The 16,181-nt window shown below is 41.1% G+C and overlaps 1 protein-coding gene across 4 annotated transcripts in view; it reads right to left on the bottom strand.

Moving 5' to 3' along the window:
• Window positions 1–16,181, bottom strand: part of TENM2 (teneurin transmembrane protein 2) — a 1,283,414-nt gene that overhangs the window by 699,857 nt on the left and 567,376 nt on the right. The window lies entirely within an intron of this gene.

The following is a 16,181-nucleotide window of genomic DNA, read 5'->3' as shown; positions in this document are numbered from 1 at the left end:
TTCTCCATCCAAAAATATTTTTTTCTACATTATATTAGCTCAGAGTAAACGCTCTTTTCTCCCATTTCTAAGCACCCATTGCCGAGAACATTTTAATACATAAAATTTTCCAATTAATCTTGTCCAGCCTTTGGATATCTCATACTATTGGTGAACTGTTATTCTTCTAATATTACTAGGTCTTTTTTAGTCGATTTTTATCTTACTTCATCACATAGTTTTTAAGTATACTGAAGGTTACACGAGCGAAGTATCTTTTTTTTTTTTTGTATAATATATATTGCTATTCCTTTGAGTACTACCTTGTACCTAGAATGCACTTACTTAAAAAGACATGCTGATTTGGTGGGCATGCAATTCTGATGGGCATGCAATTCTATCATTCAGAAATTATGTGAAAGAGCTTATAATACAGTCCCAGGCCTTTTAAAAACTGTTGTTAAAATACAGCTAGTATAGTGCAAAAGTGCATGATTTTTTGTGTAGCGTTTTTACCCCTGAGGTTGTATGAAAGGCCGTGTATTCATTTACTTCGGTATGTATTTTTGTGTGTATGCACATGCTGTGCATCAACCAGTGTTCAAGTTGGTGTCAAAATTAGCTCATCCCAACAAATTGAGATTCTTGTAGTAGGAAGAATTAACAACTGCCCTCTGGAAGAATATCGTTTTCTCCTAATCATTTATATATGAGTTGGAAATCAGCTTGTGTTGACCCATGGGCAGCTAATCCTCAGAGAGAGAGTTCTCAATTCTATAGGGTGTCTTCTATGAGGTCATTTCAGGCCCAATTATATATCTCTCTCTTCTAGGAGGTTTGTCTTCCCTTAGGGTGAGTATGATAGGAAAGAACATTGTGGAAGAAACCTCATCTTAATAATCCTTTTACCTTGGACAAAAGGAGTTTTCTTAGGAAAGATTTTTCACCCTCATAATGCTTCTTTCTGGATTCACTAGAGATTCATGCTCCTGAAATTGCCTCTATTTTTTTTTTTTCCAAAAAGAAAAAAAAAGTTCTCCAAAATAAGAAAAGAACATAACCTTTGAAGTTTCAAAAAAGCCCTTAATGCATCTTTCTTATGTGTAAAGATGAGATAATTCGGGTCCATTTTTATATCCATTTCCAAAATTGCAATGAGTATATAATGTGATTAAAGGTTTGTGATATAAATAGTTTTCTGAAATTAGTTTATTGGCTATTATAATTATATCAGATCTTATTTAGCCAATTAAAACAAATTATTTTGCTTATAAAATTGCTCACATTAATTACCATGTTCTGGCATTTTGGTTTTTGTCTGCTGAACAGAAGTCTATCTTGTCTGTTTTCCATTTCTGTTTTGCATAGTAATTGGAACAACCCCTTAAGTGAAAACCAAAGTAGCGGAGCCACCTTATCATAAAGTAAAAATGGAAAGCAAATCAAGAGAGAACCTCAAATCTCTGCTTCCCATGGTGGACCAAATAGAGTTGGCCTCAATGAAACTCTAAGTAAGAATTTACGTTCCTCTCCATTGAGTTGAATACAGGCTTTGGTGGACTGTTTGGTTCTTGTTACCGATGTTTTTCAATATGGAACATTTGAAAGCATCCAACCAGAAGTTGCACAATGATCACAGCCTTGAACGTATTCATCAGAAAAACGCATTCACTGCCACAGGTTTTATTTTTACAGGAACCAGTGTGCTGCACTGTTTGCGAGTTTCTTCAATACTCTTACCCATGACAATCACAAAAGCAATTCACAACCTTACTTATCAGATAGTTCTGTTTTACAATAATCTGGTTGCTATTTGTAAAATCCAGGATAAAACAGTGCAATTTCTGATGCTGAATATCTGAAAAGCTCTGGAAGCTGCTAGGAAGAGATATGCACTAAAATATGTAATGTGATGGAATTACAACAAACAGACATTCTAGAGGGTGTACACTCTAGTGCATCTCAGAGTACGTGACATTTAATGGTGCTACTTTCAAGATTTGCAAATAAATTCTGCATTTAAACTGCTCCCTTCCACTCACAGTTTTTCTTAGCTCCCATATTTAACTCTTTCATAAAAAAAAAAAAAGATAGGACTCTCTCAAAAAGAATGATCAACCAAAACAATCGCCATTGAATGACTGCTTCCAGAACAAAATGAAAGTAAGGATCTCAATGAGATCATTTATTTCATGAGGCTAGTTCCTAAATCTCTAGATGTACCATAAAAGCAAAAACATCTTTCTGATGAGAATTTAACTCACACAAAAAAGTGGTGATTTTAACAGCTGACAAATCCCCTATAATAAGGGGCTTAAACAACAACAACAAACAAACCACTTTTCCAGTGATTAGTCTGTGCAGATGTCAAAGAAAAGTGCCACACACTCCCTTAAAGAATATAGACACCAGTTAAATCTTTTTGGGTGTTTTCATGACCATATATTAGTGTGAGAGCAAAATGGGAATAACATACACCACTGAGAGGCAGTATAGTGCAATAGATAAAGTGACTGCATTTCGATCCCCGATCTGTCACCATCTCAACACATAGCATTAGCTAAATCACTTCACCGCTATCTACCTCAACTTCTCCGTCTATGAAATGGGACCAGTATCTTCCAGTTTCTGATAATAAGACAAACAGAAAACATTAGCATATTTGTGAAGGCAGACACCCTATCATTTCTTTGTGCAGTTAAATTCTACCAAAGCTAAATCTACTCCAAGAGAAAAAGGAATTGCGTTCTGGGAGCTAAATGTTGTTCTGGAAGATGCTGGGGCACCAATTAATAGAGTGATGTAATAAACCACTCAATAATCCCGCACTGGATGAAAGAACTAATGCAGCTCACCTCTGTTGCTATGAGTGCAATACCATGTACTCAGAGGGTGCTCGATAAATATTAGCTGATGATGATATTGACAGGGTGCCGTGTAGTCACGGCACTAAGTGAATTGCTAAGTTTACAACTGTTCAGAAAACTCGTTGAATAATTATTGGCAATAAAAGAAACCTATCCCTGACCTCATTTACTTTATTGTGACATCATCTTATGCATAATAAGATCATCACCAATCCCTGGAAGCTTAATAGCCTTGTCCGACTGACTTGAGACAATAAAAATAAGGTCATCCTGTGAAACATATTTAGAATTTGGGCACTTCTTAAAACTTTCATTGTTAGCACTCTGTTGCAATCTATCATCATTTCTTTTCTGGATTTTTTAGAGCCTCCCAATTGCTTTCCATGATTTCTACTTTAGGCCCCTGTGGCAGTCCCTTACGCTGGGGATTCCTAATGTATCTTACCTCCATGTATTCACAGTCTTGTATAGTTCTCTCTCATACTGACTCTGGGATTGGCCATGACTTGCTTTGGCCAATAGGCCATTAACAAAAATGATGCAAGAAAAGGCACAAGAAGTTCTTGAGCATAGGGGCTTGCCCTGCTGGAAGAATGCCATCCCCATGAAAGAAAGCCTTTTCTGGCCTCCTAGAAGATGAAAAACCAAGTGGAGGGAAAGGCTCAAATATTTCATGGAGTCCAGCCCTCATGTAACCCACCAGCTGGATGAAACTGTACAAGTGAGTACAGGCAAGTCCCCCAAAAGAACTGCCTGGTGGACACACCAGAATGTGAGAAACAATCATTTCCTCTTGTTTCAATCTGCCAAGTTCTGCTGCATTTGTTATCTGGTAATAAATAACTGATACATCCCCTGCTGATTATTTCCAACTCTGCTAATCAGGGGGATTCTTTTTACAATGTAAGCCAGATAATCTTACTCCTCCACAAAGCCATCTATGAGCTCCCTACCTCAGAGGAGCCCAAGTCTTCCTAAAGACTTGACTTTCTAAAGACTTGACATGCTCTGCCCTTCCCTCAATTTATCCGATGTCAACTCCACTAATCTCTCCCTCACTTTCCTCTTTTCAAAGCTGCAGAGGCCTCTACCTCGAGGGTTCTTCTTCATGAACATGGATTACTCTCACACCCTATTTGGGTATTTTCTCCAAAATCATTTTTTCTCAGCAGGGCCTGCCCTGATCAAACTGCATCATCTCCTTGTCCTCAATTCCCCATCCTCCCTTTCTGTTCTCTCTCCATTGCACTTAAGACTTCTAAATCACAATATGATTTACTTATTTTGGTCACTGTCTGACTTGTTTTCTCAGAATGTAAGCTTCAAGAGGGTAAGGAGTTGTATTTTTGGTCCCCACACTTAGAACGATGGCTGGTATATAGGACAGACTTAGTAAGTACAGTCGTGCACCAGTTAGCCGTGGGGATACATTCTGAGACATGTATCCTTAGGCGATTTTGTCATTGTGCAAACATCATAGAGTGCACTTACACAAACCTCGATGGTAAACCCTACTTCACACCTAAGCTGTATGGCATAGCCTGTTGCTACCAGACTTCAAAACTGTACAGCATGCTACTGTCCTGAAGACTGTAGGCAATCATAACACATTGATGACTATTTTAATATCTCAACATGTCTAACCATAGAAAAAGTACAGTAAAAATACTGTACAGCTTTGGAAGGCCGAGGTGAGTGGATCACCTGAGGTCAGGAGTTCAAGACCAGCCTGGCCAACATGGTGAAACCCCATCTCTACCAAAAAAAAAAAAAAAAAAAAATTAGCTGGGCTTGGTGGCAGGTGCCTGTAATCCCAGCTACTTCGGGAGGCTGAGGCAGGAGAATCACTTGAACCTAGGAAGCAGAGGTTGCAGTGAGCCAAGATGGTGCCATTGCACTCCAGCCTGGGCAACAAGAGTGAAACTCTGTCTAAAAAAAATTAAAACAAAACAAAACAAAATACCATACAGAAGATAAAAACTGGTACACTATACAGGGCAGTTCTATTATAATTTTATGGGACTACTGTTGTATATGAGGTCCGTCCTTGACTGAAATGTTGTTATTTGGTGCTTTACCATATTTGCTAAATTATAAAATTAATCCTTCTGGTTAGGGTGCCCAGCGCTACAGATTGGGTTCTATGCTTTTTTTTTTTTTTTTTTTTTTTTTGAGACGGAGTCTTACTCTGTCACCCAGGCTGGAGTGCAGTGGCCGGATCTCAGCTCACTGCAAGCTCCGCCTCCCGGGTTTACGCCATTCTCCTGCCTCAGCCTCCCGAGTAGCTGGGACTACAGGCGCCCACCACCTCGCCCGGCTAGTTTTTTGTATTTTTTTTTAGTAGAGACGGGGTTTCACTGTGTTAGCCAGGATGGTCTTGATCTCCTGACCTCGTGATCCGCCCGTCTCGGCCTCCCAAAGTGCTGGGATTACAGGCTTGAGCCACCGCGCCTGGCCGGGTTCTATGTTTAATGGCAATGCTGAGATTGGGTAGACTCTGTAAGGACACACAGTTGGTGCAACTTACAAAGACTTACAAGACATCACTTGGCAGAACACAGAAGTAGCCTTGTGGTCAAGGAGAAGAGAAGGTCAAGAAGGTTCTTTGGGAAGTATTGCATCAAAAGGTCTTTTCACAGGTGGTGAGAATCACAATCAGAAGCAAAGAGAGGTGAGTACTCACCGGAATAGCCACCCTGGAAAGGCTAAGGAGGAACCCAACGGAAGAAAAGGAGACTCTCCAAGCCTGCTTGAATTTAAAAGGCAAGTGGCACAGGGAGAAAGGTGCCTCCAAAGGGTAAATCTGATCTTTTTTTGGAAGACAAAGTTTGTGATGTGCTTGTACCTTTTTCAGGAAAAGCCTAAAAATAAAGCCAAATATATCTGAGGCTTGGTCTTTTCATGCTGATATCAGAGTTGAGAATGCACACCGAGCCAACATTGCTACAGATGTGCCCAGGGATGTGACACACTGGCATTTAGGCTCCATAAACATGTAGATCACAAGTGGTAGGCTTGCATTTTTGTTTTCTTTTTTTCTTTTCTTTTTTCTTTCTTTTTTTTTTAAGACAGAATTTCGCTCTTGTTGCCCAGGCTGGAGTACAGTGGCATGAACTCAGCTCACTGCAATCTCCACCTGCCGGGTTCAAGCGATTCCCCTGCCTCAGCCTCCCAAGCAGCTGGGACTACAGGTACCTGACAAAACGCCTGGCTAAATTTTGTATCTTTGGTAGAGATGGGGTTTCACCATGTTGGCCAGGCTGGTCTTGAACTCCTGACCTCAGGAGATCCACCTGCCTCAGCCTCCCAAAGTGCTGGGATTATAGGCATGAACTGCCACCATTTTCTGTTTGACTGATCACAAGGTTGGCCAAGCAGCAGTCACAGGCTTCCATTTGAATACTTCACGTTCTGAGCGCTTCTCAGGAGAAAAGGTTCATCTTACAAACGCACAGCCTGGGCTGGCAGTGCGGCCTCCAGCTTGCACTACAGGTGTGTGGACAATAATTTACCTTGGTTAGTGCAGAACAGACAAGACCTAGGATGACTGCACCTCACCAACTCAATCTTTGTGCAAATCTTATCTGAAACCATCCATTATCCTCCTTGTCCACACCTCATTCTCCCCATTGTTCTCCAATTATTTATTATCTGGGTCCGTCATTGTATTGTTTCTAGCAGCCACACAAACTCTATTGTTAGGTGGGAAAAATGCGTCTTTGCCCAACTAGATTCTCTTGTGTGGGGAATAAGGGATGTTAGAGCTCTTAATATACAGCTCTCTATGTTCAATTTTCCTTAAAATGAAAATTGCCAAAAAGCAAAGCATGCAGAAGACGTATGGATGGATGCCATCGCAGCCTCACGCTCCTGCTGACGGATGGTGCCCCCTGAATGACTGGGAGCACTCGCTAACTCACTGCCATACCTCCTGCTTTCAGGGAAGTCAGCACAGCCAGCCCTTCCGAGAGCGAATCCCTCCGCGCTCACCATCTCTTTAACTGCCTCACTTAGTCATACCCGGACTTTTACAAAACCAAAGCACCAACAGGCACAGAGAGTATCCCAGCCCAGCAAATGACGAAGCTGAAAGGTGGCGCTAGGACTCTATCTCTCTCTCTTTTTGTTTTTATGGTTCTAATGTATACATGTTAGCATTTGATCCCACTTAAAATATTTACTTCATGATTTGTGGTAGGGGAAATGTCATTTAAAAAATTCCTTTAGCTTAATTACAAAAGATGTAAATGTGGTCTCACTTGCAGAAAAAAGTTACTCTTAACAATGAGGTGTAAATTGGTGTCTGCTTAATCTGTTCACAGTAGGAATAAAGCCTAACACTCGCCTCCTCACCCTTATTTTTGCAGTAGTACCTGGGAAATTAATACCTTCTTGGGAGCTCTTGCAGCATCTCTGATTTTTTAAGGGAAAAAAACCATAGATGTTTCATCTTGATCTTTCTACCAGCTGTAAGGACATTTATTTTGCTCCATTTTGGGCATCTATTTTGAACCATGGACCACAGTTCCATTGTCTGACCTCAGTCATGGGCAGCAAAAGTCCAGCCTTCTCTGGCTTCTCCTCTCCCTCTAACAATTATGGCCTCCTGCACATCCCAGAATGGAATGAAATTAATAGGGGAACCAGAGTGTTATTTATACAATGACCTTGGGCTCCTGGGGGAATTGCAGGCCCTATTCTTTCACTTACAATGTTTTACATTTCAAAGAACCTAGCTCTCTTTGATATTAAAGAATGAAATGTGCAATGTAATTGTTATTGTTTTATGACCTTTAATAGGTTAATCAGGCTGCATCGGGTTTTCCAGCGTGTGATTCTGTACCAAAGGAAATGATTTGCCTCACAGTAGATGGATTCCGACAAAAGGGCTCAACATTAATATTTGAGAGGATGAATGTACCAAGGTACCTAAATCCTCAAGAAAAAATGGTGATTTTGCTTACCTCAGTTCCTCTGTGGATAATAGCGGTTTCTCGGTTGGCATGATTGACATTTTGGGCTGGATCATGGCTGGCTGTGGGGCTGTCTTGTGCATCACGGGCTGTTAGGTAGCATTCCTGCACTCTACCCACTAGATACACACAGCCCACCTTCTCCCCAGTTCATGACAATCTAATGCCTCCAGGCAATGCCCAGTGTCCCCTGGGGACGAAAATCAACCCCAGTTGAGACCTATGAGGTGATTTTTTAAAAGTTGAGGTGGGCACGTTCTTTTTGGAATTATGATATAGTATAGAACCTACTGGCTGAAATGATAATTCATATAATAGTAGCTAACGTTTCTTGAGAACTCTCTGTGAACCTATTAGCACTATGCTAATTGCTTTATAGGTTTGATCTCATTTGATCCTAAAAACAAACCTATAAGATAGCAATTACGGTCTGCATTTTACAGTTATGGCAACTGAGGCTTAGAGGAGATAAATAATGTGCTCAAGACTGCCCAGCTGTGAAGTGGAAGAGTTAAATATGCCTAAACCCAGAGCTCCCTTGCAGGTGGCACTCTTCCCTTTCTGGTGTACATACTACCACTCTCCCTGTGGTTATAATCTGAGTATCTGCATTAAATTCAGGAGTTGATCAAGTACCACTGTGCTAGTAAAATCACCTACATGCTAAACAGATCTAAGGAAAAAAATAAGGCGATGCCTGCCCTCAGCTATTGCATGCAAAATGAAAAGTATAATACAGAAATAGGGAATAAAAGGTACAATGCAGTAAGAGAGACTAAAGAGGTTAGAGTCGGAGTGCTCTGGGACCACAGCCTTCAACGTACATAAGAGTCACCTGGGGTGGTGTTAAAATGCAGGTTTTGATTCAATAGATGTGGACTGGAGATTGGGATTCCGTATTGCTAACCAGCTCCTGGGTGATGATGGCACTGGTCTGAGGACCTCACTTCAAGCAGATCACCGTTACTGTGCTGGGAAGTGTAGCTTCCATGCATTTGAGAAGTGAGGCATAACAGTATGGATCTGAGATGCCAAGGAAGCATTGTCACAGAGTGGGAGGGGTGGGAGGAGAGGTGGGGATTGCCTTCATCGTGAGAGCCACCCTTGTCTGTCAGCCCTGCACTTGGAGCAAATATGGCGTGCCTACATTTGTCGATCACCCACATATACAGCTAAACATCTGCTATTTTTAAAGGACAGATATTAATTTGAAGCACGAAAACACCTACCCATTGAACATAACTGATTTCTGTAAACACATTATATTCTCAAGAGCCGTTTCATACTTTTGGAAGAGAAGGCTTCTTTCTCTTCAACATGCTATGATATGGGATACATAAGAAATATCTCCATGCCCCCTCATTCCCACCCCTACAGACACTGAGACATGAATGGCTGTGGAGCTTCAATGGGCCACGCATTTATTGAACAAGGAAAAAACTACACATGGGAGGCCAAAAACAAAAAGAGATTTTTTTTAACCCAGTGAAAATCACTATTAAAATGACGGTTCTGAGGACTGCACACTGCATTACCATTTGTTTAGTTGTGCTCGGAAGGTCAGAAACCAAGTCCTGTAATAAAGATTCACAAAGCAATTGTTTGAGAACTGACCTCCACTAATGATTGTGGCGTCTTCACCCAGACCACAGTGACCATGGTAGATCACAAACTGTTTTGTGACACTTGGAGTTGACTGGGGGTCAGAACGAAGGGGATGAATTTTGAGTCACTTGACTTTCTGGACACATTCAGCTAATTCTCCATCCACATTGTAGGGGGACACAACACAGGGATGATTTGCTGGGATGTAGAGATGGACCATAGTTAATACAAAGACTGAGACTCTGAGAAGTGGAACCAACCAATTATTGCAGTATTCTACTCAGATATGAAGTGGGAGGTCTGAATCGTATGTATTTGAGGTTATGGGTATCAACACCACGCAAATTGCATTGTACACTGATGGAGTAAGATTGTGAGTTTATGTTCATTCATTAAGTTCCCACTATGTGCCAGGCTGCCCTGGGATGTATGGATCAACACAGTCGCTCCTGTCCTCAGGGGCTAGCTGAGATAAAGTATTCCCCATTCATGAATCATTTGTGTTATACCTTGATGATTTTTACTGCTGACTGTACCTAATTGATACGTACTCAGTTTTTTTTCCCTTGGACCAGCAGTCTCCAACCTTTTTGGCACCAGGGTCTGGATTCATGGAAAACAATTTTTCTATGGACCCAGGGGATGGTGGTGGTGGGGATGGTTTTGGGATGACTAAAGTACATTACATTTATTGTACACTTTATTTCTATCATTATTACATACTTACCATAATGTAGAATCAGTGGGAGCCCTGAGCTTGTTTTCCTGCAACTATGTGGTCCCATCAGGGGGTGATGGGAGACAGTGACAGATCATCAGGCATTAGATTCTCATAAGAATTGCACAACCTAGATCCCATGCATGAGCAGTTCACAATGGGGTTCATGCTCCTACGCGAATCTAATGCTGCTGCTGATGATCTGACAGGAGGTGGAGCTCAGCTTCGCTCACTCACCTGCCACTCTTGCTGTGCAGCCAGGTTCCTAACACTACTGGTCTGTGGTCTGGGGTTTGGGGATCTTTGTTTTAGACAATTTCAGTTTTTATACTTTCAAACTGGTCTCATCTTAAGTAACAATATCTGTGAAATTATGTGTTTGAAGTACTTCTCAGGAATGACCAAACCAGTTGCTAAAATATTAAAATATACTTCTATGACTATTGGAAGACAAAGCCTACCTCAGCCTTGGGAATGTCTACCACCACCCTGGGACTGTGGCCAAGCCCCGTGGACTTCCCCAGGATCCAGAAAATTCAAAGTCAGGCCTGGCACAGGTTGGAGCCTCTAGTATCCTGATACCATACTCCAGACCGTGTCTGTTCTGACGGGGGCCTGAACCCATTTCTTAGTGGTTCTGCTTCCAAAAAGCACTCAAGGTTTCTGTTTCATGGTTTTTAGAGGATCTTCTATGCAATTACCTTAAAAACAAAATAAACCCTCCTGCTCCAAAAGCCTGTTGCATAGCAGTTCCAGTTACTAAATCTGCAATATGAGAAGTTATATTTTCTCCAAGGTTCAAATTCTCTCTTCTTTAAAATGAGTATAATGTAAACATTTCCTACTTCATGGATTAAATCAAGATTTTTTTCAGCCTCAGCACTATTGACATGTTGGGCCAGATAATTCTCACTTGTGGGTGACTGTCCTGTGTGTTGTATGACGTTTAGCAGCCTCCCTGGCCTCTATGACGAGATGCCAGTAGCATCTTGCAAGTCATGGCAATCAAGAATGTCTCTAGACATTGTCTAATGTCCCCTGGAGGCCAGAATCGCCCCCGCATTGGGTATGACTAAAATAAGTGAAACAAGCCATGTAAAGTCTCAGGCTAGGATCGGGCTCATATAACCTCAGTAGTATTCAGTGCACTTATTAAGCATTTCCTACATGCTTGGCATGCTTCTAAGCACTTTAAATCTATTGCTTCATTAAACTGTCGCATAAGCTTGTGAGCTAGGCCTTGTTATTATTCCCATTTTATGAATGAGGAAAATAAATGCAGGAGAGTAGAAGTAACTTGCTTGAAATTCCACAATGAGTCATTGGCAGAGCTTGGATTTGAACACAGGCAATCCATCTCCAGAGCTCATGCTGTTAGCCTTTTTGCTTTCCTACCCTTGGAGAAGAGGAAGTCTCCACAAAATAGGCATCATGGTGACAATCGTGATGGTGATGATGGTGAGAATATTGATGAAAATTATGTAATCACACAATAGGCTAAGATTTTTATGTCAAAATTATATTCCAAATTTTAAAAACTCAAAAAGAAGCATATAAGGTACTTACTTGACAAGAAGTTCAAATATGGATCACCCATAATTAAAATTTCACATGCCCATGGTTTGTGTATATGTACACACACTCTTCTCAAAATGATTAGAAAACTCTTAAATTTCCCAAAGCCGATAATGATTAAAAACAAACAATAAAAAACTTAACATTTCAAATAAAGAAATGTGCATTCTGGTAGAATCCCTAATTGACATTATAAGGAGTTCAGAGAATTCGGAAACTGTTCAAACAAGCAGGGCTGTCCCACTGCTGTGAGAAGACCCTTTGGAAAATGAGATGCTGTGATCAACATGGGCACCTAAAATACACATGAGACCAAGGGGTGGGGGACACTTGCTGCACTCCCCATTGGTGACTGAGCCTTGCATCTTTTCCCAGGGTTTCTTCTCACCCCAGGGTCCTAGGCAGCCAGTATACATCAAAAGCATTGACACAGACAGAATTCTCCTTCTCAAGGGTGGTCTAAGAGAGCTCAGAAAAGCCCATTGACCTACTATGGTGGCTAGAGAATTATCTCCCTAAGCTCTCTTTCCACCTACTAGCAACAAAAGGAAATATTTTGTGACATTAAATGCCCCTGGAAATAAAGTGTGGGTTTACATAAGTACATATGTATTGTTTCCTCTCACAAACAAAAAGTCATACCCCAAAATCAAAATCAACACAACTAGAATAAGCAAATGTACACACTGAATTTTGATGTGACAGATAAATATATATAATATATGTAAGTATACATACATATATATGAAAGAGAAACTGAAATGTAGACTAAGAATAACAATTCAGAAAGATGCCATTATTGCCTTCCTCTAAAGTTTTAGAATCCAGGCTACCATTGAATTAAGTTTGTCATTGTTGAACACAGAAAAATGAGAGCTTTTCTACATTTGACTGAAAATCTTTGCATTTCTACCAGTCTGAAATAGAAACTTGCAATTAAATCAATTAAGCAATGAAAATCAAATATTCCATTAAAATCTAATTTTCCTCATATCTGATTGGTTGTAACTCAACTGAGCTGGAAACAGATGAGAGAGGCAAAATGACTCAAAGTCTGAGACATGGAGACAGGAGAAAGGGAAAATATTTAACATGTTCATGGGAAATTTAATAAGGGCATTTTATTTTCCTTCTGCTTGTGTAAGTTTAACCATTAGGGGTTCCCCAAACATAGGATTTGAGAACTAATGTGGCTGACTAAAATGAAAACAGCAAGGTTCCTTTCTCCTCTATCTTCTTTTTGCAATCATGTCATTGAAGTTTCTTTGTCCCCTTATGGAATTTAAAAAGGCTCGACCAAGCTCATTTCAGAGGGTGCCATGCAGCTTTGGAGCTCTCCAGCAGGCCCAGAATTTAGTTGCCATGATCGACAGTCAGATTGAAATTGGCTGTGTTTACTGATTCCGGGAGTTAGAGACCCAACATGTCAGGGAGGGACTTATTCTTTTTAGTAGCAAAATGGAGGAGTTGTCTGTGGGGGATTTAGGGGAAGACCATGCCAACTGACTTACACATTCTCTTCTCCTCATTCTTACAGGTGACACAAGCTAGCTACTTCCATACCGGCAATCCCTCTAAGAATGGAAGGCCAAATCTCCGAATATGATGTGGAAAATGACTTCTTACGTTGTACAAAAAGCAGTACAGTGAGGAGAAGACAATAACTTACAAGTAAGATGTTTTTCCAAGGTTTAACGGACAGCAGGGTATCCAACCAAATTTGAGTTAAATATAATATTGAATATGAATTTTTGAAATATATAAATGAGCACAAAGAAAAGCGAAAAATTACCATAGTAAGTTTCAAATGTTAAACACAAAGGTGCAGTTGGTCAGTATTTCTCAGATGGCTTTTTAAAATTCAACCGTCAAAACTATTTTTAAGGCCAAACTGCTGAGATCTCCCAGAAAGCAGCTCATGTGTTTGGTTGTCGTAGCCAGCCCCAAATTAGGTAGATCTGAGAAAGTAGAGAGAGCTGCAAATCCTTTTCCAAGTGCCGCTGGAAACAAGCGTGTGTGTTTGTGTGTGCATGTGTGTGTGTGCATGCACGTGCATGACTGTGTGCTGGGGCAGAAAGGAAAGTGTTTACTTCAATTGGTACCATTGCTTTCCAGAGAGATGAGTGATGGGAAATGTGTGTTTTTAATCCTGACAATTGAAAAAAATTAATTTATAAGGATTTTCTTTGCTTTCCTACTCACACTCCCCCCAAGCATCTGTCTACTCTGAGCAATTGGAACAGGTTGGAGGAGGAGGAGGAGGAGGAGGAGCAGAGAAAGAAAGAAGCTCCTTTGAAAGTAAACAACTGCTCTTGAGTTTCTTATCTTTGCCACTCTCTTGGCCCAATCCATTTCTTGGTCACATTGATAGTGGTTAGGAATACAGGCCCTGGGGTCAAACTGCTTGGGTCTGAATTCCAGCCCCTCTGTGTACCAGCTTAGTGACCATGGGCAAATTACTTCACCTTTCTGTGCTTCAGTATTCTCATCTGCAAAGTGCAAAAAATAGCGGTACACATGCCCTAGGGTTGTTATGAGAATTAAACATAAAAGTCACTTCGAATGGTGGCCATTGTGAGTGTCTTTTCTCCCCAGCTAAGTATTCACAGCTCTGAATGTACCTGTCACTGCTCCATCTGACCTCAAAACAGGACTATATGACCCACAATCTCCTTTGCCATTGGACTCCTTTAAATGATGAACACTGTATCACGAGGTCACCGAATCTAAGCAGCTGATCAGAACAAGTGTCAGAAAACGAATGAAAATAATCATCACTCCCTTTAAAAACACATATGCTCAAGTCTTTCCAAGGAGTCTGGCTGGGTTATCATCTTTTCTATTTAGAGTATAATGCAGCCAGCTATTGCATCAAGGCATGGTAACCTTCCTTACTTCAATTTAACCATTGCTTTAATCCAGAACAAGGTCACTCCTATTTTAGAGTCAAGATAAATCACAATTTGTTGTCCATAAAATTGGAGGGAGGTACTGCAAAATAAGTGAGAAAATGGATATTGCTGTGGTGGGAATTCTGGACAAAAAATTAAATTGTGCCAGGGGAAAGCCTATAGAATGACCCTCAGACACTTCCCACGAGAATCAAGCCCTGTTTGAGAAACTCCTCGCCATGCGCCATTATGTCGTGAGACCTGAAGAGGACCCTTCCATGCTGACAGGAGACCCCCATCTCGCCCTCCTCCTCCCCTTCTCAGGGAGACACTGGGCTCTGTCCAGCCTGCCTGGCCCACCTGGGATCTTCTAGGTCTTTCTATCACAATACTGCTTTAGAAAAGTCTGTGTGAAGGAGGGGGCTCTGGTATTTAACTCCATCCATCAATGTCAACCCCTCTTTCCCCTCTACCCCAACAGCTTGGTCCATTTACCTAAAAGCTGAATAGTCTAAATGGATGGATTTTGTGTTGGTCTCATTAGAAAGGGAAATTAGCCAGGCACCATTCAGCTGTGCAGAAGGCATGCTGATCCTGCAAGCCCTTTCCAACCCCCACCCCCAATCTTTTCTTCATCACATATGACGTCCATGATTCCCTTAACATTTCTTAAAGCTTTCATTATCCATCACTCTAGTTTGTAATGAATACAAAGCTCCGAGTTCCCATCTCCTAGTCTTGTTACCCAGCCCAGAGCTAGGCACAGATCAGGACACGATGTAAGAGTAGGTGACTTCCTACGCTGTCCTGCTCTTTGACACCTGTTTATACATTCATAGTTGGCTTTGATAAATCAGCTCTATTTATTGACACAGTACTGTCAAAATTTTAGGTTCTGCTGCCCCTCCAGCTCCATTTATACTACCCTCCTCCCAGCCCTGTGTTCCTGACACACTGGCCTGCTGTCCACTCTTGGGGGCTGTAGCCTCCCTGTCACCACTGAGTCCGTGCTCATGTCTTTATGTGTCTGGAATGGTCTTCCCTGCCCCTCACATAGTTTACTATTCTTCGTGCTTTAGTTTCAGCACATGACTCATTTCCTTAGAGAAATCTTCTCTGATCCCATCAAGCTTGGTCAGTTTCCTTTGTTGTGTGTCCTCTAGAACCATGTCTGTCTATCAAAGCAGTTTCCCCAGCTTGTAATTATGTTTTTATTGTTTGCTTATTTGATTAATGTCTTGTTTCTCTACTAGACTACAATTCTGTTCCAGGGGGCAAGAACGATGTCTCATTCATTCATTCATGATTAACTTACCATTGCACATCAGCACCTATCATAGTGCCTGGCAGCTAGTAGGTGTTTACTAAGTATTTGTCAAATGAATAAAGTTCATGCAACCATGAGGGGCTATGCCATTAGGATGTTTAAGACTGTAACTCCTCTAGTTATCTATTACTTTTTATCTCCCTAGAGACAGCAAGAGAAGAAATCTCACTCATATATACAACAAATCTTTATGGAATACCTCCTATGATCCAGGCTTTGCAGACAAGCCAGTCATCTTGCATGCCC

The sequence above is a fragment of the Papio anubis genome, chromosome 5 (assembly GCF_008728515.1).
Source record: "Papio anubis isolate 15944 chromosome 5, Panubis1.0, whole genome shotgun sequence".
Classification (NCBI taxonomy): Eukaryota; Metazoa; Chordata; class Mammalia; order Primates; family Cercopithecidae; genus Papio; species Papio anubis.
Note: the sequence above shows the minus strand (reverse complement) of the source record. Positions and strands in the feature narration are given on the sequence as shown.